The sequence below is a fragment of the Crocodylus siamensis genome, chromosome 1 (assembly GCF_052110815.1).
Source record: "Crocodylus siamensis isolate JL-2025a chromosome 1, ASM5211081v1, whole genome shotgun sequence".
NCBI classification, from domain to species: Eukaryota; Metazoa; Chordata; order Crocodylia; family Crocodylidae; genus Crocodylus; species Crocodylus siamensis.
Genome location: NC_143395.1, coordinates 50677181 through 50699559, shown reverse-complemented (window position 1 = coordinate 50699559; position 22379 = coordinate 50677181). Strand labels below are relative to the sequence as shown.

Below are 22379 nucleotides of genomic sequence, written 5' to 3'. Positions count from 1 at the left end.
TTACTCAAATGTAAGACATTTTTCTCCTCAGTCGGCATAGGGAACCAAGCCCCTCACCTTATGTTCACATATAAAGAAACCTCATTAAATATACTGTTTTTATCATTAAACTGGTGACAAAAGCAGTATGGGATCAGTAATGAAAACCAGCTGTGAAGTCAATTAAATGGCCCATATTACTAAAACATGATGATGGGAACCAACAACAGAGATAGATTAATTCAGCCCATCTTAATGGGATAAGATGAGACTTTTTTTAAAGTCATGGTGAACTGCTAGAATGAATTAATTTTGGCTTCCTCTTTACTCCTGCAGCTGAGCTGTGCCTTTCTTTCCCATTTCTAGTATTTCCTTTGTTCTTCACCAGTGTTAAATATCTGACAAACATCAACAAAGGAGGGCCCCAAACAGTTTACCTAGAATTCTTCTGTTGCCCCCTCTCAGCCTGTCACATATGATTACTGTGGCCCTACCCTCCATGAGGTGGACCCAGACTAGGTTGCTCTGTGCCTCATCTACATATACATTTTTGGAGGATTCCAGGACTTGTGACATGAACACATAGTCCCAGTCATGAGTGAGGGCTAATTAGCATACAGATCCTTTGTGTGGGGGGTATCTGGAGTATACACACATACTGAGCAGTGCTAAGTTATGGGGTCATCATGGCTTGAAATGCTCAATGAACTATATGGTAGATCATGAGTCTATTGGCTTTAAACTAATATCATGCATGTTTTGCACTACATATAAGTAGGTACAAAATTACTGCTTAAAAGTGTGTCGGTGAAGTACCTGTGATAAAAGTTTTAAAGCAGGTAGAAAGCATATGTTTTGGATTAACTAAATTACTACAAGCATGTTATTTCCAAGTCCCTTTTTTCAAATTTCTCCTTCATTTCCATGTGCTCAGGGAGAGTAGGGTCTGACAGTAAAGGGTGGTGGGAGGACTGTAGGGGGAAGAAACATGGGTGGGGAGCGAGGACAAGGGGGCTACCTGATTCCCCCCCACTTCCAGATTTATTTTCCCTGCCATAGCAATGAAAGTGGGACAAATTCAAGACAAATCCCCAATCATTAGACTCTATACCTGGAAAACTATAGCAAGGTTATAATTTTCCATATATAAAATCTAATTATTAGGGGGTCATCTTATATTTGAGTAAATACAATATACAGATTTCATTTTTCTAAAAAACACTTTACACTTTCACCTTCATCATTAGTCAAGGCAATGAATATACAAGTCCTTCCTAACTGAGAGAAATATTCCACAAGCTGGATTTCAGTTCCCTGATTTTTTATTTTAAATTTCTGAAAGGTGGTTCTCCATATTCTTATGAAGAAAAGAATTGGTAGCATTATGACGGTGACATTCTAAGGAGCTTCATTTACATTCTGTAAGCTCACCACAAGTAATTTGTATCCTTAATGCTCAACAGGTTTTACTGAACCAGGTGATGTCTGAGTCACCAAAAACAATAAACAAAAATTGACCTGACATTTTGTTATAAAGTTTGTGTCTTGCTAACCACCTGGCTAAGCAGCTTCTTAGGTTGACAGTCTGGATGAGAACAATGAATGTGGACTAAATTCTAAATCTAGCTGAGTGCAAGACTTGGGGAGCTATCTTTTAACTCCCCGACCCTGGAACCAGCCTAAGGGCTTCCCTAAATTATACTAGTTAGATTGGTCCCTAGGGACCTAAAGCTAGTGCTGAAACCACTATACTAGAATGTCCCTATGATTCAGTGATTCCAGCAAATATCAGTTCACTGAAATACCTGCCTGGCAAAGGACATGTTTCAGCATCATTCAGAAAAAGCATTTTAAAATGCTGGCATTGGCAACTTGCCAGTATGAAATCTGAGTGTGTGATTAGTAATCAAGATTGTTTTACCTATAGTAAGCCACACATTTCCAGTCTGAAAATTAGGAGGGGAAATTGTTATACAGGACCAGACTTACATAAGCAAGTATTTTTTAGTTTCTACTTTGAATTTGTGCAAGCATCACGTAGACCATCAGGAATCACTGAGTTTTTTGTTTGCTAGCTTCCTTGTTAGACTGTTTTTTGTTCAGTGGATCTTTCAATCAGTATAGTTTCCAAAGAACGATTGACAATAGCCTTGTGCAAACAGCAACAGCCTCCATTTTGGATTGCATATTTTTATGAGCATTTATACTATGGCTTTTGCAGATTCTCTGAAGCAGTTCCATTGGAGGACTCATATACCTCAAAACATGTCTAACTCCTGCTCTAAGTTCTGTTGACTATCAAATTGTTTTTGGAAAGCACCTGCATTTCCATCTAGGTCCCCAGAATGATAGGTAGCAAAAAACCTCCAAACCGTGACTACCTCAGGTTATGACAGGGTACCACCTCAATGCTGGTCACAATGCCAGCCCACCCACCCATCTAGGACAGTCTGCCCTGCCTCATCTGCTATGATCTCATGTAATAATACCTGATGTAAGAATGTGGAAGTCTGTCCATTTTATGCCCTGATGCCTAGGGCACTATACACAGCTCTAACCTTCCCTTTACCATATCCCATGCCTCATAGAAAGCATCCAATTCCACTATTACTCTCCTGGCCCCTTAACTAGGCTACTCTAGTCAGTCCATGTGCAGTTCTTCAGGCCCCCGTAAGGCCCTACTCTACACAGTTTCTGGACACTACACTGTGTCATCACTGTGGGCCACTACTCTTCCCCCTCACTGTGGTCTCAAGTATCTGTAGACATGCCTGGACCCCACTTTCAGTCCATGGTCCACTCAAGACTCAGGTGGCTGTTAATATACCTAAATCCTGCCTCAGGTCCCACTCAGTGGGCTTGGGCTTCTGTGATTTTTTGTTAGGGTGTGCTCCCCTAGCCTCTCCCCTTCATGGGGTGATTGCAAAGCAGTTGGGGCTTAGGCTTTCTGGCACCCTTCACTAGGGAGGTACAGATGTACCATTTCCTGGAAGCTGCCCTGCCATAAGCAGGCCAACCACACTATCCAGCCCCAGCAGGGTATAGTTTTAGGTCATTCCCCAGGACCAGGAACCTCCTCCGATCCCCAAGTTTCTACCGTTGACCTCCAGGTGATCTGCGAGCAGCAGCTCTGGCCAGGTGATGATCTCCCTCTGGCTTCCTGCAGCAACTGCTAGCTCTACTGCTTGGGGCCTGCTCTTATTCTTTAGCAGCTCGGCCCCCCTTCCAATCAGGCAGCCTCTTGCTGGCCATGTGACTCTCCTGATTGGCAATGCACTCACCTGCAGGCTGCTCTGCCCCTTAAACTGACAGGCACCAAAGGTGTCCTGCCACATAGGTCAACCAAACTGAATTCCACTCAAAGCTACAGGAGGCATCTATTTTTTCCCAGGAAATAAAAGACCTTAAGATTCAGGAGCAAGCAGTGGTTTATGTAGTCTAGTGGTTATGGAATTTTCCAGGGAGGTAGGGGAAGATACTCTAGACCTTCCCTTTTGAAGCTCTCCCACTGAATAGCCATGGTGCTAAGAGTCATGGGGTGTGAAGGAAAACAAAACAAAAAAAAAGAGCAAGCCTCTATAGTTGGGTTGCTTTGGCATTTCCCTAGGATAAAGGACTTCTGGATTCAAGTCTTTGCCAGCATTTCTGTTTTTCTACCAATGTCTGTGCAATAAAACAAGCATAAAAAATATTATGTGAAGAATCTATGACTCTTTTCTCTCAGGGAATGTCATGATACTGAGACAGGTCTTGTGTTGTTTGCTCCTGTGTCCCCAAGATAATACCATAACCACTAAGCTTCAAAAGTGGTTGTTTGCACCTGAATCATTCTGAATCAGTCCAGCTCTCAATACCCACCAGGGATGTGGGAGGTGGGGTTTTCAGGCACCCTTCCCCACCTTTCACTGGGGAGGTAACTGGCCTGGCATTTCTGAAGGACGGTCCCACCACAGACAGTCTCACCAGACCCCTCTTCCCTGGAAGTGTGCAGATTCCAGTCATGCCCATGACCAGGAGCCTCCAGCCACACCCATAGCTCCTCCCTTACCTCTGAGTTGTACTGAGCAGCCACTCAGCTGGTGGTTCCTCTCCATCTCCTGGAAGCAGACTGCTGCCCTGTTGTTCAGGGCCCGACCCTTATATTCAACAGTTGGGCCCTATTCCTTAATCAGGTAGACCCCCATAGATGTGCAAAAATGTTCTTGTATATGAAGGTGTACGCAATGTTGTTTTTGAGTGCATGTACACATGCAATGAATCAATGAATGAACAGAAAGCTTCATGCACAGTAAAATACTTTGCAGGGAGCTTTTCCTGGGAGCATATATACACGTGTGCCCATGGGGACCAAATTTGCTCCTGACCGGAGCAAATCAGGGCAGGGCTACTTCTGCCTTGCTTTGTTCCCATTCAGCAGCCAGTGGGAGCTGTAGGCTTCTGTCACAGCCAGCCCTGGGCTGTCAGGGGGTAACCAAGTCAGACATGTGCTCTGGGGGATTAGGAGAGCTGTTCCATCTCTGAGGCAGCTGTTCCCCATCCCCCTGCCATTCAGGGTTGGGGGGGTTCAGAAAGAGTCCCCTCACCAACAGCTGTTTCCCAGCCTCCTGCACAAATTGGCCAATGGGAGACCTGGCAGCAAGCCCTTGGCTGTGCAGGACTTCACTGTCCAGCTAAGGGCTCCCTGTCAGCTGCCCCACAAGTGGGACATCTTCCACTCCACTCCACTCCACTCCACTCCAGCTGAGCAGGGAAGCAGAGAGCTCCCTAGTCCTAGTCCTGCTCAACTCCTGACTTCTGTGGGGAACTGCACAGCACTGGAATAGGGGGGTGAAGAGAGATACCCCATCCCAGGGCTGATTGGGATTATGTGATAACTGAGCAACACCAGGACCCAGCCTCCTACTGGTGTGGCTGACTGGGACCAAATTTGCTTCCAGTCAGTGCCTAGATGAGTGCTACTGAAGAATAACTACTGCACAGTTAGTCTAGCACCTGGATTTACAGGTACTAGTTAACTACTCAGACTAATTTACTGTGCAGTAACTGCTGTGAATGGTTATATGGTGATGCTTTACTGTGCAGTAGATTAGTCTACTGCTCAGTAAAACACCTTGTATAGATGTGCCCCCATGTTCTCCATTTCCTTTATTCATTTAATCCCCCCAGTGTATTGTGCCATTTACCTAAATTATAAACTCTTTAGGTAACTAATGCATTTCTACAACTTCTAAAATAATGGAGTCTGAGTGCTCATTCAGCCTCTAGATTGTACTGTAAGATAAATGATGACTTTTAATAATATTTTAATAAACATTTATTATTAAGATTTTAAGAAGTGAGATGGATTGATGCATATTAGTATCCTTAATACAAATGTTGACTTTTCAATATCACCCCATACAATTATGCACAGATCCTTGGTAAATAAATGAAAATGCTAATGCCCCACACAACATAGCTAACAAATAAAAAAAACCCAGAAGTAATAGCAATAGCAAGGCATTTTGGAGCTATTCACATACAATATTATTATTTTTAAATATAAGTTTTTAGATAAACCATGAAGAATACATCAGTACTTTAGTTGTAATATTCTTGTTAGCATTATATATTTTTCCTATTTTACAGTACAGTGTTAAAAGTGTTAATAGGAAGTACCTCTGCTAAATAAATCATGGGGAAAGCTGAAAGCATTCATCTTTTACTTAAGCAAAATACATATAAGGTGTACATTACAGTATTGACTTAAGGAGGAAGATGTTTCAGATTAATTATTAGAAATAAGTGAAATCTCTAAGACTTGTTGGAATTTATTTTGAATTTATTACATCTCTGGTCTTTGATTACATTATTTATATTAAATGTTATACCCTTAACAAAGACATTAGGAAACATTTTGTTTATTGTTTACTTTATAAAATATTTAGATGACACTTGTAGTGGATTTATTCTTACAAAGCAATTTCCCATAGCAGACTCCATTATAGAGGGTGACAGAATTTATACCACTGTACCTGTCTTTGAGCACCTAAAAGTTATGCTGGATGAACAATACTTCAAAAACATTAGCTATAATACCATCAACATTCACAACTGAAAAAAGAATGGATTTTCATTTAGCTATTTATCTTTCCCTTGATTCATGCTGCGTATGCCTGTATATGATCTGTTGCATCATTATCTTAGACTGTGACTTCTTTATAGTGGGCTTAACTTTGTTTCACTCTTTTGTACTATTCTTACTGCAGTGGGGCCTGGATCATTCTACCTCAATATGCATGAGAAAATTAATAATAAGTAAAGAAAGAGTTCCTTGAGGCAAGGTTGCTTGTCATGATGGATCCATCATATACTAACCCAGAGTTAAACCATCTAAGCATACAGCTTATGTTTTATCAGAATTGTTTATACAGTTGCTTTCAGATGAAAGGGAAATTGAGGCCTTCAAGGCCATGTGTGCTCCTCCATAGGACACACTATAAATTTAATGGAAATTAATGTCTCAAAAATTTCAGCCTAAACAAATTAAACTGAAACTATTGTGTAAATTGTAACTATTGTGTTTCCTGACATCTAACCATGCCTAGCGAAATTGCCACAGGTTTTTTTTTTGGGTTTCCAAAGCCAAAAACAGTTTTGTGCCAAATCAAGACAAATATATTTATTTCCAAGCATCTCCTAGCACTTCAAATTTCTGCAGTCTGAGCAGCAGTAGTTTGACATGATTTAATATAACAAAGGTGAAATAATTCCTTGCAATAAATCTATAAATGAAATACAAATTCTAAACCTTTGGTATTAGTCATTAAACTATAATAAATCTTTCTAAGATGGAATCAATAGCAAATTAGGCTCAGTAACCTTATCAGCCCTGGTTCTTTATGCAACACATAACAAATTGTGTTGCAGCTAATTTACTCATATTAGGCAGAATGAAGAAATACAAAAATGATAATATAAAGAAGCTGAGCTGTCCATTAAATGATTGTGGTTATCAACTGTGCAGTCAGTTATTAATTTTAGTCACTTTCTAGAAGCAAGAACTCTTTAGATTTATAACAAAACAGTTTTGAAATGAAATAACCATTGTGCATTATGTCATATAGAATTTAATTGAGATAAAATCCATAGGATTCAACTAAAAAAGTAGTTTAAAAACCTGAGGAATTTAATATAAAATATATTTTCTTTATTTTTAACATTTGTATAGGTTCTGTAGCTAGGAAATAATTCTGTTAAATTCTATGGTAGGGTCCTATAAAAAGGTTATCAAAGGTAATACCAATAGCTCTGCTCTATTCAAACTGGTGAGGCGTCACCTGGAGTACTGTGTTGTTTTGGGTCCCACACTTCAAGAAGAACATGGCCAGTTTGGATAGAGTGCAGAACAACAAAAATTATTAGTGTCCCTGGGAAGTAAGACTTCTGAGGAGAGACTGAAAGAACTAGGGTTATTTAGTTTAGAGAAGGCTGAGGTAGGATTTAGTAACCGTCTTCAGATAACTGAAGGAGGATATTCATACCCCTCTCCCCAAGCCTCAACCTGTCTTTCACCCACTGACTCTTCAATTTACATTGTCACTGACTGGCTTTCTTATATGCATACCAGCCCCTGGCTTCTTTACTATTCATGCCATCCAGGAAGAGCACACACCAACTGCAAAGACTTCCTCTGCCTGATGAAGGGTCTTTGTACCCAAAAACTTGCAAAGATTTTTTCCAACTATTTGAGTTGGTCTGATAAAAGAGATCAGATTTACCCAAAGACCCTTTATTGCTTCTCTAAGTAATTCCTAATGTGCTCTTTTTTTCTATTTGAGGCTAGTTATCTCCTAGCTTATTCTTGCTGATAGCTGACTGTACTCATGAAGACTGAAATAAAAGAAAAAAATTGAATAGTTCAGCTTTTTGTGCATTATTAGATTCCCCTACATATTTAGTAAGCAATGTATGTTTGCCTTGGTCTTCCTCTTACTGCTAACATACTTATGGAATGCATCTTTTTGTTTATGTTCCTTATATTCCTCCCCAGTAGTATGACATCTTTACACTTCTGGTAAGATTTCTTTTTAAGTTTCAGCTCCTTAAGTAGTCCTTTTTTTTAGCCAGGTTTGTCTTTTGCTTCCTTCCTTTTTTCACCTCAAAATAACCTGCTCATATGCTCTTTTTACTGGGGTCTCTTTAAGGCCTTGACTCCTTTTCCTCTTGGACTTTCCCACTAGTTTTCTGAGTTTCCTGAAGTCTTCCTTTCTGAAGCTCAGTGTTTTTTTTCTGCTACTTCCCATAGGATCTTGGACTCCATCATTGTAAGGTCACAGTCATGTAAGCTGCCACCCAGCTTCAGGTTTTCAACCAATTCCTCCCTATATGCAAGCAGCAAATCAAAAACATCTCCCCTCTTTTTGGTTTCTCCACCATATGTAATGCTGTATTTGCCTCTCAATGAAACTTAAAACTCCCTGTTGTTAGTAGCTCATAAATTTTAGCGATTCCTGTTATCTGCTTGAAGAATGCCTCATGCATTCAGTCTTCCTAGTTTGGTAGACTCACAGCATTAACTCATACCTGTTTGTTTCCACATATATAAGCTAAATCTCCCTAAACATCTTCACTAGGTGACACTGAGAAAATTAGAGCTATAAAAATGTAGAAAGAAAAAGAAACATATTTTGATATTAGTTGTATTATAATAAAAGATTAGTCTCCTGGAAGGGGAAAAATATTCTGCTCTATATCCTTTTCATATCCATTATTCTAGTTAATCCAAATCTTCATTGGATATGTTTTTACAACTCACTTTCCTGAAAATATATTGCATTTCAGGCACAGGTACACTTTCTACAACTGCTTCTAGAATTGCTTTGTGTTGATATCAGCAGTATATTTTTGTATGTGTACATTCCAGTGAAGAAATGTAAGAAAAACTGGGGTAGAACCTAGGATGATGTTCTTTGTCATACATATTGACCACAGACAAAAAAAGATGAGGTTTGTCCTAAAAATGGCAGTGATATCTTACTATATCTACAGAGGTGAGAAAATACCAAGTCTCTTGCAATATTTGTTCCAGCATGTTTCCCTTTAAATATAGAAACGTATTACATTCTTTTCCCAAAATATCTGTATGTCATTAGATTATACTCTCTGTGGACTTGGTTAATATCATTATCTTCTGTACAAAATAGTGCTTAGTGTCAGCATGTTAAAAGTACTACTAGTAATAATCTCAACTATTTATTCTTTCTTTCCTTTTCCCTGGTAATAAAACCTTTAAGTCAGCTAAAGACGATCACCTGGTCATAAATCCACAATTCCTATATCTATTCATATTAAGCCACTCAAGGTGGAAAGTAATAGCAGTAGTAAGTACCTTATTCAAATACATTCCTACAGCTCCTTTTAAGTTAACTGATCTATAATTGCTTACAACTCTGTATCTCTTGGAGTTTTATTGCTAATTAAGATATGTCATCAAATGAACAACTATGAGATAACTGGTAATAAAAATTCTACTTAATTTAAAACTTCACTAATTTCCACTTCATTTCCCTTAAAACTTATATTAAAAAGTTACCCAAACCTTGAATACCAAGATTTTTCATGAATATTACCATGGTTATTTGGCCTGTTAGGGTAATGTTGTAACCAGGATAGTCCAGGAATTATGCAAGAAGCAAGGATTTTTTTGGTTGACAATCACTGTACTTCCTTTCCTCCTCAGACCTAAAGAAGAAGCCTGTGCATTTGAAAGCTTGTCTAACATTAGTCCAACTATGCACTTAGTCCAATAAAAAAAAATCACCCAAATAAAAAACCCTTGCCTCTCACATGGTTGTTAGCAAGCTCTTAGATATATTTCTTTAAACATTTGCAAAAATAATTGTTTATAGTAGTTTTCAATTTATTTCAGCTCCAACATAAATGTATATAAACCTTTAAATTTTACTCCCCTTGTCCAACCTAACTTACTCCTACTTTTCCTTTCCATGGATACGTCTCCATGAGCATGGATATTTGTTACCCTGGGGACAAGAAGCAGCGGCACACATTGTGCTACTGCTAGTTGTCCCCAGAAAATGCCTGTACCACATGCTTTCTGGTGAACAGCAGGTTATCCCAGCCTTACCTGGTGTTCTGGGGGCCTCCTGGTACTGCAGCAGCAGCTATCCTGCTGCTGCTCACAGCCTGGCTGGCAGCTAGAGCATAGGTCTGCCTGACCAAGCTCTGATTTTGGGGACCACATATCTGGATGTGGCCTAGGAGGAAAACCTTTGTCCTGCCGAAGTCAGTGGGAGTTGCTATCTGTAGTAGATTTAGGATTACAGCCTTGACCTTTGGTCCTTGACACGTTACATATATACTTGTATATTTTATATCAGTTTTGTATACTGATGTAAGTTAAACCAATGTCCAGAACAGAGAGATGTTATCTTTCCTCTGTAGCATTACCACGGCTTCATCACATGTTCACTTGCAACAGTTGCACATGATTGGAATGTTGTGACCTATTAAAAAGTTAGTACATTAGGGGAGAACCTCGCCTGAAAAGGAAAAAACGTTGCAATGTTCTTCAAACACTTAATACATGTTAACCTGCTTGAATGTGCATCTGCCTGCATTTTAATTGCACCTGATAGGTATTAAATTGAATGTGTGACACCAGCATGACCCTTCTTCCAAGCACTGGATGATAGTAACAAAGGTCCTGTTCCAGTTAAGGGGTTTTACATAAATATCTTGGCTTTAGCCCCAACCAGGAACTTGGGAAAATAAATGCTATCTGTTTGGAGAGCTGTAGTATATGGTTTAGACACAATGGTTGGATGCAAACACACAATACCTATACAGATGTAACTGATGCTGGTGTTACTCCTGGTTTTACCTTTGGTAACGATGCACCATTGTGATACACACCCAAAGGGTGCTCTGTCACTTTAAGGGCTGGAGTAGGGAGCTGCTATGTGGTTGATGAGGGCAGCCATTTTAGGGCCAAGCTCTGAGAGGAAAGGAGCAGTTTGAGATCAGCCAGTGGGAACAAAACATCTCTCTATTGAGCGCCATTTCCAGGAACAACTTGGAGGTAGGTTAAACTTTTTCTGTCTTTGCTTGATCAATATTTGTATTTCTTTCTGTTGCTTATATTTGCATTTCTCAACCTTTTCTCTTTGTAATATTGAGTTTGGAGCCTCATAATACATTTGATATCAACCTTTGTTGTTATGTTATGGTTAGATTTGGTTGGATGTCTATGGTTTTTAGCTATTCTTTATGCCTAAATATTTAGTACTTCCTTGTAGAAGTTTTCAGATAAACTAAAGAATTCCAATTAAATGTTACTTGGAGCATTTTTCATTTTCCCCCAGTCATTTTCTTTGGTGCCAAGAACAGTTGTATTGCTTCTTCCAGCTCTAACAGTAATGAGTATTACAAATCTAATGGTATTGTAATCACTATACGCAACATCCTCCTCAATCTGAAGCCATGAAATGTGAAATGAAAGATCATGTTTGGCTCATTTGCTAGGATTAGGTTAAAAACGGTCTCATACCATGTTACTTATTGAACATATTGCATAAAAAAGCAATCTTGAACTCTTTTTAGAAGTGCATTTTTTTTTTCTTAGATTTTTGGATAGCATCAATTCAGAAATACAACCTTTCTTTTCCTTTCTTTTTTACATTTTTAAGGTGCTTATCAACTCAGTGAATAAGCACCACAGAAGTGATCTGTTCATAGTGCTCTCATAGAAAATTAGGGTTGGAAGGGACCTCAGGAGGTTATTTAGTCCACCCCCCTGTTCAAAGCAGTACCATCCCCAACTAAATCATCCCATCCAAAGCTCTGTCTAACTAGGTCTTGAAAACATTCAAGGATGGAGATTGCATTGCCTTTTTGGGTAACTTGTTCCAGTGTTTTACTACCATTCTAGTGAGAATATTCTTCTAATATAACCTAAATTTCCCTTGCTGCAACTTGAAACCATTGCTCCTTTGTCTGTCATTTGCCACCACTGAGAGCAGTCTAACTTCATCCTCTTTCAAACCCCCCTTCAGGTAGTTGAAGGCTGCTATTAAATCCACTCTCAGTCTTCTCTTCTCTAGACTAAATAAGCCCAGTTACACCAATATTTCCTCATAAATCATGTCTCCCAGCCCCCTCACCACTTTTGTCACCCTTTGCTGAACTGTCTCCAATTTATCTACATTCCTTTCTGTAGTGGGGGGCCCAAAACTGAACACAGTACTCCAGATGTGGCCTCACTAATGCTGAATAGAAGGGAACAATCACTTCCCTTGACCTACTTGTAACACACCTACCAATGCAGTCCATTATGCTGTTAGCCTTCTTGGAAACAAGGGTATACTGCTGGCTCCCATTCAGCTTCTTGTCCACTGTCTTGCCTAGGTTCTTGTCTGCAGAGATGTTGCTCAGCCAGTCAGCCCCCAGCCTGTACTGGTGCTTGGGATTGCACCTAATTCCCCATCTTAAGTGTAGGACTTTGCATTTGTCATTTTGAACCACCTGAGATTTATTTTGGCCCAATCCTCCAATTTGTCTAGGTCACTCTGAATCCTAACCCTATCCTCCAGCATATCTACTATTCTTCACAGCTTGGTGTCTTTTGAAAAATTGTTGAGGGTGAACTCTATGCCATTTGCCAGGATCCATCTTATAGAGCTGCTACATCCACCTATTGCATTATTGGCGGTCAGGGACAGGCCTAGGAGGAGGTGGAGCCTCCCGTATAATTGAAGGCCCCTGGGCCTCAGTTGACATTGGTGGCAGGAAGGTAAGCAACAGCCATGCTGACTCATTCTTGGTCACCCTGCAGCCATATACCCTACTGTACCACTGCTGCCAGAGGTGCTTCCATCACCAGTCCCTCCAGCCCCATTGCAGCCAACAATGAGTCCATCTGCCCCTCTGGTCACATCACAGTTGCTGCTGTTCCTTCCAGCCCCACCAGTCATGCCACCACCACTGCTACAGTCTCCCTGTGCCCCACATTGTATCTCAGTCATGAAGGACCTGTATGGTCCAGAGCATGGAGTGAATCTGACACCCCTAGTTAACATAGTCTATGCATTATAAATACTCATTACTGAACAGCCATTCGCATTCTCCATTTATTTTTTTTTACTATTAGCATGTGACTTTTGATACTATCTGGGTGTTGCAGCAATTTTAAGGAGTGAATATCATATGCTTGTTAATCTCTCTGAAAACATCAACCTTCAAGTTAATTTTTCCCCCAATCCCTTAAAAACAGAGCTAAATGAAATGCCTACAATATAGCATCTACTTTGGTCTTCAGTCCCAACAATCAAAATATTTTTTACTCTCTGTACAGTGTGTTAAATCCAGTACAACAGGGAAAAAAACCATAAAGCATATGCAAAGTTTTTTAGAAAATCAAAATATCTTTACCTTCAGCAATATGACACACAGCCACAAAAATAATGGAATGTAAAATGTCATGAAAATGCCAAGGATAAGTCTCAGGATAGAATAACAGAAAATTCTCTTTTAAAAAAAAAAAAAAAAGTTACTGAGTTACTGCAAGCTATATTGCAAGCTATATATCTAATTAGATCTCAGGTAGCTCACTCACAAGTATCATCCAGAGGTTGTTGGAGATTCCCTCTGAAGGCAGGTGATCATTGATCATGAGTTTTGAGAGAGAAAGCAAGTTGCAGATGGTCCAGCTCCTCACCCCGCCGCATCTATCTGTCTGTCTGTCTCTGTCTCTCTCCGGGTTTTCCTCATGGGTGCTGCTTCTTCCTCCAGGGCAGTCCTTAATTTATATAGCCCTTATGACCTCATTTACTTGGTCCAATGGAGGCCAGCACCTGTTGGCTGTCAGCCAACCAATTTGAAATGCATCACTGGTTGCTGGGCAGATTGGCAGTCCCTAGCCCACCAGGCTGCCCAAGCCCCTCACCCAGGTATGTGATGCCAGTCACATAGGCAGAGGGAGCAGGTTTTCCCCCTCTCTTGGAAATATATCCAGCTCAGGTTACCTAAAGAGAGACGGTAAGGTGTGTACCCTCTGTTGGGCCCATCCTAACCAAATTGTCACAGAGCAGAGTTTTTGGGAAGAAACAGAGGTGGCCTTCTGCCACAGCCATCATATTGCTCCTGCTACTAGTGAGGCTTAAGTGAGTGTATCATAAGTGGGTTTGTTGTTTGTTTGGGTTTTTTTGAATGCTAAGAGTCACACATACAGCAATGGCTACTGTAATACCTCCATGGTTAAACTTCAGTTTACCAGTTTTCCAGCCACTGCTTTTCAGAGTCAAAAGTAACATGCACAAATGGAGCTCAATATTTTTGTTTTATCCCTACAGAAGAATACGCAAACTGCTTAACTTTTCATTGACTCATATGCAGAGCCAGCTCTAGGAGTGTGCGGGGGTCCAGGGCATATCAGCCTATGTGGGGCCGGGATGGTGGGAGGTGGCAAGGCTGGCAGTGCTCAGTGGCCACAGCATGGTCTGTATGGTATTGTCCTCCCCCAAAGCATGAGGTCCAGGGCAGCCACCCTACTCACCCACCCGTAGGGATGGCCCTGCTGATATGCATGTTCCACATGCACTGCCTGCAGTCCTATTCGAAATAATTTGCAGGTCTAAAGATCAACCTACCTATATGTTTTTGCTAAGCACAGACAGTCAAAAAACTCAAGGCTGAATCAATTCAATCTTTGCAGGTTAATCTAAGCTGCGTAGATTGAACTGATAAGCAAGTGAGCAGACATTCACTCTTGATTCTGGAAATGCAGCCACATACCTGCAGTGGCTCACTCCAGAAGCTGGGGGCTCTAGATCATGCCTCCCTGCTCAGCTGAAGCAGATAGCTTGTACAAAGTGTAGCCCACAGACCCTGATGGGGAGTTTGCAGGAGCAGTGCAGAGAATCCTGAGATGCTGGGGGGGCTCCTTCAGATTCCAGTTAAGTTCAATAAACCAATTTAACCTAAATCATTTAAGTCTGATACTACACCCATTCAAGTTTATCTTAAACCAGTTTCAGCCATTTTGAAAGTGTTTTATGTGCACTGAACTTCTGTTTTGTTACAGATTTAAACTGGTTTCCGATCACATATACTAGTTTATGTGTAATTTCTGACCCTAGCTTTTGTGAACTTTTCAGTAGTTAGCCAAAAACTAAATCTGGAAATATTTCATACCCAAACCTATGATGATTTAACCTGCAAGTGTGTCTTAGGTGAAGAAAGTAAAAAATTAAATTGATTGGGGGCAGAATTAAAGAGAAGGACCCTGAGGGCTGAAAAATTATGTATAGTCACAAAAGTCTTATTAAGTCTTTAACAATACAGTGTCACAACAATAATAATGAATAGTAATAGAACATGCTTGGCATGTTCATCCCTACTTTTTGAAGAAATAGCACTGCAAGTGGCAATGTAATGGCAGCGTAAATTGACTTACCCAAGGTCAAGTAAAGTTCAGCCATGAATAGAATGGGGGGTGTACACACATTAAATCAAATGATCTCTTTGTTAAATCATGTGCTGCATTCCTTAGATAGAACTCAAACATCTTATGATGCTTATGATATAACTTATATTTATTCATTAAAAGGTCACTTGATTGGTACTGGGATTCAAAAGAAGATAAGTTACAAATTAGTTGACAAATATACTGAGAAAAGATGACAAATGGATATTTTATAGTAACAAATGCTTACCATTTTTTGTGTCTACAATCTTTATGTCTGAATCTATTAATAGAAACAATTTAAATGAAAATTCTTATTTATAGTGGAATAGATTCATCCACTGAAGCTAAGGGGATTATGCCAGAAATGTGCTTGGCCATATTTGTTAATGGGATATTTCAATATCCACCTTAAATTTTATATAAAAGTTTGAGAACTGAAAATTTAAAATGATTTTAATGAAAGCATGCATTTAAGTGTTTTAACAGGTTAATATAAATAAAATTTATGTAAAATATTTCTGACTATATAAGGCAATATTTTGTGCACAAAAACTAAAATGGAGGGATAAAGAATGTACTTCTTTTTTTGACTCTTTTTTTAAAAAATGTATTATACATTTATGTTTACCTTCCATCCTGTTTGTTCTAGTTCTTATTGTAATTATATAGGCTGTAATCTGAGTAAATTCTTTTCAAGATGAGAACCACAAAGTAGGCTTGTACTCTTTGTGTATATTACTAACATAAATACTAATAGGACTCTAAAAGAGGTTTTCCTCCTAATAGTGCAGAAACCTTATGGGTTTTTATTTAGAGTCAGAATATAGAAAGTTTTCTATACATCCTTTTGCATTCTTCAGAAATTAATAAGTTTTGCAGGGTCCAAATCTTACTTCACATCCCTGTGGTTGCTAATTTATACTTTTAAATAGTAGCCAAGTTCAGAGCTATATTAACCTTTTTGTCCATAATTGCAGAAAATAACTAGGGAATAATGTTTGACATTCTTAACTAATTTGTATCATCAGCACACCTACCTAGCTTGGATCCTGGTGACCTAGTCCTTTGTTTGAAATAATCATGGCTTGTTATACATTATGGCGCCACTAGGGATGGTTCAGTGCTTGAGACTCCCAGATGTTGATATTAATATCATATTTCTTCAGATGGGCCTTTAAGCTGTCTGTGGCAGGGCACCATTGGGCAGAGTGAGGCAGCTAACAGGCGCCTGATGGTGGCAGTTATTTTGAAAAAAAAAAAACGGGTATAAAGACTGAAGTCTGCTGTTGCCAGTGCAGGCAGAAACATCACCTGGCTGAGCTGCAGCAGGAACATCTTGAAGTTAAGAGCAGGAGGCTCTTGATTCTGTGGATGCCATCTGCGAGGCATGGGATGTGATATAGGGGAGGTTTGGAGTCACAGATGACACCCCCTGGCATCAGGGCTGGTATTGGCAGTTTCCCATGTTATACCACCAGTTTATGAAAACAGCAAAGTTGTGGCAGGCAAGACTGGGCAGTCTGCCCCATAGAGACAGATGGGCAGGCTGGCATGAGACCTGGTCCCGAGTGAACCCCCTGTCACAGTGTCCTTGAACTTCTTCTTTTGCCCTTCTCTAGAGTAGTGACTATAGTGAGTTGGGAGCACAGGACCTGTTTTGGGAACTGGTTCATAGGAATCCTTATGGCATGTCCAGTACAATGGAGCTAGTATCATATCAATATGCCTAAAATGCTGGTGCCATTGGCTTGAGGCAGAACACTGGTATCCATTCTTTAGTCTTTCCAATTAATACAGAACATTTTGTGACCACATCACTTGTAACATTCCAAAGCTTTCAGGTGTGTCCAATATGTTGCCCAAGCTTCATAGCCATACAATAGGGTAGGGATGACAACAACCGGATGGAAGAGAAGTTTGGTTTGGGTCCTGATGTCATGATCGTTGAAGAGACAGTTTATGGGACATCCAAAGACAGCACTGGCAATTTATGTGGTGCTGAATAGCATTTTAGATACCCAGTAAAGGTTGCTGCCTAGGTAAAAATAATGAAATAATACCAACAAAAGAAAGGAGAAGAAGGAACAGAAATTAAAAAATTCTGTCACTACAGAAATCCATGTTACTTTCTGCTTCAGTAATATACTTAACGTCATAAAATAGGCTTTAAGGAATTCCTATTGTTATGGCTGCATGTGTTCTCAGACTCCTTTCTTTAACATTTTACCTCCTATAGATATCTATATATCTGCTATGAAATATCTATCTATACATCTGTTATGTTATGCTATATATCTATACCTATATATATATATATCTTCTATACTTTTAAAATTTAAAATGTGTTATTCATCGAGAAAAGCTGTAACTTTTGTTTTCTGAACTGAGTGATGAGAAGACACACAGATGAAGAATAATTATTTTTAAAAACCTGCCCATGAAATGCCCCCATTACACCATGTTTCTTCCTGCTGACTTGCTGCATGCCCCAAGGAGCTGACCCCAAGGTTTACCCTGAAGGTTTATCCCCAGAAGGTTTATCCCCAGAAGCCTAAGCTCCACTGCCCTTGTACCAAAACCCACAGCTGCAGCAGGGAAATCCCTGCTAGGTCTAGGTGGATTCCCTGGGTTGTGAAAGAAATGTTAGGTCCCCGTTTCTGTAGAATGAGCTAGCCTGGATTATCATTAGCCCAGAGAGCACTCCTTCTGCTAGCAATCAGTAGAAGCCAAAACAATAAAAGGATTTATTATATAGGATAAATTACTTATACAAGCAAAACTAACCATAAGTTTAAAGAAGAAAAATGTGTCAAGTACAGTTTGTTTGTTTGTTTTTTCCACACTCTCACCTGGCTATACCCTATGCCTACTGAATGTCCTGCCAGGATTTTCAGAGTGCACCTTTCCTACTGATTCTCCCAGCCCTGACTGCTGGGAACCTTTAAACTCCAAATCCTAGGATCCAAAGAACCTAGTTGTAGCATAGACTGTAAATCACCTGCCAACCAGCCCATTCATCAGTATTATTCTAATTCTTCATGAGACACAGAAACCTCCATAAATTTCTTTTCCTGGAATATCTGGTATTTCTCTGGCCTAATAGGTCTTTTCTCTCACATGCCTCTGCTATTGTGTGGTAACCCTTTCCCATTACAAGCAAACAAGAACGTGAGTGTCTAGGCTATCAACAGTTCATTGCCTCTGTGACTGGGAGTGGCAGTGGCCCTTGCCCTAGTATCAAAATAGCAAAGAGTTACTTAGCAGTTACACCTACTCTGTTTTTCCTTTGGTTAAACTAGGCTCAAAATCATAAAGATATACACAGACAATATAATTTAATCTATCCTAGGGGTTGGCAACATTTTTTGGCAGACTGCCAAAAACACTTGCAACCTCAATTTGTAAGATATTAGCATGTCGGGAACAGAGGAGTCACAAGGGGCCAAATCCTTGTTATGGCAGTACAACCCCAGCCCCTTTCCTGCCATCTGCCCAGAGGCACTTGTACATACTCTGGCACCTGAGCCTGGGGTTGCTTATCCCTAATCTATTCAGTGATACTGTATTCATTTATGTCACTATTATGACATTGGCTTTTCAGTGAGATACCACTTGCCATATCATTCAAGAGACCCAAGAAAATCTGCATGACACTTTATAGACCTTAAAATAGAATGGGTTGTGACAATTGCTATACCTCATCTTAATCTTCAGGGTGCAGTAGCAGTTAAGATACCTTGATAGAAGGCCAAAGGTATAATTTTTTTGTTATGTCTAGACTCATGCCAAAGAGTTGGCAGCATTGAACTCTTGTGGGGGAACCTTGATGGTGAAAGAAAATAGGGTACATATATTGCAGTAATCAAATTTGCTGAACTAAAATTTAAAAGTGATATTGGGAGAGGAAGTGATTTAAGAAAGTAGTGCTACATAATTGATTGCCAGAACTATTTCATCAAGAGGGTGGATTGTGGTCTGGAGTTATAATACACAACAACAGCAATTAAAGTTGGCAGAAGGAACTAATGATATTACAAAGATTTGATTCTGATAAAATTAAACTTTTTAAATTAAAACATTTCCATGAGTAAATGACTTGACTTGAACTCAGAACCTTAAAATCTTAAAACGCTGCCTTTTTAAAAAAAATCGAAAGCTTCAGTAGTTCAGCGAATGGGAAGGACCGAGGAAGAGGGGAGAGAAGTATTATTTGAGGAAGTCCATCACAATACAATAAAGCACAATGGTATATGCACATGAATGCAATGTAATGCATTAAATATTTCCCCTAATTAAGATAGTTCGTTCTTATGAGAACCATCTTATTTGCATGAATAGTGAACAATGATCATCAGTGCCAAAGAGATCAGGAATATAAGCACGGCAAATAACAATACAGCCAATTAAGTGATGTGTAAGCAGCATTATTTGTTCTCCAAAAAATCCAAACCCCAAGCTTGAAACTAAAATCACAACAAGCAGATTTCAAGTGAATTTATGTGAACTAACATTAAAAAAAACTTACAGATATTTTGTGACTGGTCTTTTGAAGTCTGTCCAGTATAAGTCTGACTTTATAGTCATATTACCACTATTCAGTTATGAGAGAGAAAAAAATGATGGAAATTTGTTTGGAGTATATGGAGTAACATACAAGTTCAAGGAACATCTGTGAACAATACTACTGCTTTTCAGTGTGCTTGAGTCAATGCTTTAAGCGTAGGTCAACAAAGCCTCATGGTGAAGTATGACACCCACTTTCTTAGATGCTGTTTTATATGAAAAATATTTCTGTTTTATTTACATATTTACAAAACATTTACAGTTTTAGTTTCCATCACTTTATGAGTGACATCAGGTAACCCATCTCGGTTCCAGAGAGTCCAAGATTGTAGATGGTAAAAATGTCCAGAAAATATTTTTCACTGAATATCTGTTTTACAGAAAATAGATTTTCTAAATGGCACATTTTTTGTAACAGTACATAGTATTTCAGTAGGGGAATGATAATAGAATCTGTAGTGAGGGACTGCAACTAAACCTTGGAAGGATAACTGACCTCGGCATTAAATTTTAAAGAATATCCAAGACTTCCCCCAGGAAGGGTTCTATAAGACTATTTCTAATCTTCTCTCTCTTCTTGTGTACAAATGGGGCATTGGAATATTAATGTATTCAGTACACAGCTAACACTCAATTTTATATCTATTGTTTCTGTAATCTAACCCATGCTTCAACAGCCTTGCCTGTATTAGAAACTAGTATATTCATGAGAACAAGTCAGTGTAGATGAAACTGAAGTAATGTTAGAAAAATAAGGAAGCAACCAAAAATCTATGGAAATGTTGAGGTCCATAAGGTTTATCTTACCCTGTAACTGAAGATGACTGACATTCTTCAAGAGTTGCAAATCAACGTTCACTATGGTCTTTTACCAATTTGAAGTTCATGATCATATTGCAACAAAAAACAGCGTGACACTCTTCTTATATACATGCGGCCAAGAGGCTGCAATCATTTTTCTCAGATTCAGACTTTGCTACTATGATTAATGCAATTCTTTACATCAAATCTGAACAGCTATTTCTTATTGGCATTGTTTAGTACCTAAGACACTAGTCTGCAACCTCAGTCATAAAGCATTAACACAGTATCTAGACAGAAAAGTCTGTACCCGGAAAAGCTTACACTACCCATTAAATGAAATGTACTTAATTTTTTTTCACTAGGAACATAACAGTTGTACATCAAGGTTTCTGTGGCTGTGTGACTTCCCAGTCAAGTTTATGCTGTTGTTTTAGTCCTATGTCTAGAATATAATGGTGACATAATTTTAAAAAATAAGCTCATTTGTTCTGTCATGAGGCATCCATAAATAGCAGTTTCTTTGAACGTGTACATTATTTGTAATTACATAATGTTTGTATTGGTGAGAGAATTTTAATTGCTATGTTGGCTTTATGAAAATTCATATTCAGTATTCAGGTTCTTAATTACTTTCTGCTGCTTCACCTTTTGAATATTTAGTGGTGGAATATAAGTTACCACTTATTATTTATATTGCAGTTTCCCAAAATTGACTAGGCATTTTCCAAATGTAGAATACAAAGTCCTTCCCCCATAGAAAGTGGTCTTTACAAAAGAAAGAGCTTGGATGACAGAGCTGAAATTTGTAAGAAAATGAAGAGTTTGCTGATAGAAATGCATCTGATTATTAATACACTGTAAGGTATTGTCTTTATTCTTTGATCGGATACAAGTGCAAACATGCTCGATTCAAATGTACTACTCCATCCCGCTAGAAAAACAGTTCTTATCCCTGTCACCACCACCCCAATGGTAATCCCGACACTTCAAACAACCCCTGAGTATTTTATTGACTTTTGCAGTAAGAAACAAGACTTTATTTCAGGAATTTCTGATCCACTTCCATTTGTATATATAACAGTTACTAGTGTTTTAAATACATTCATGTGCCTGAAATATTTGAGTGAACGTCTTATTGTAGAACAGAAGGAGGCTATGGCTAAAGCTCAGAAATGAAAGTCAATAGGTCTTGTCTTGTTTTTTTCCTTATTCTGTTGCGGTCTTGCTGTATGTCCTTTTGGACACAACTTCTTATTTTTGTATTTAATTTTTCCAACTGAAACATGATGATGATAATTATACTGTGTTACCTCAGAGACATGTTGTAAGGGTTAATTACCAATATTTTGTGAGGTACTTTTTGATATCAGTTGTTTGAAGGCACTTCAAAAGCAGAAAAATACATCTACCACTAATATAATAGATATCTTCATAAAGAATTCAAAGGGATTTCATTGCATCTTCTTTAAGCCACTGAAAACTTTCCAATCTGAGAAAATAAATACAATTAGCTTAGCAAGAAACCATATGCCATTTTAACATTGTGACCCCTCATATAAAAGAAACAAAA

General features: G+C 39.0%; 1 protein-coding gene across 1 annotated transcript in view; it reads left to right on the top strand.

Moving 5' to 3' along the window:
• Positions 1 to 22379, top strand: part of EYS (EGF-like photoreceptor maintenance factor) — a 1897540-nt gene that overhangs the window by 791826 nt on the left and 1083335 nt on the right. The window lies entirely within an intron of this gene.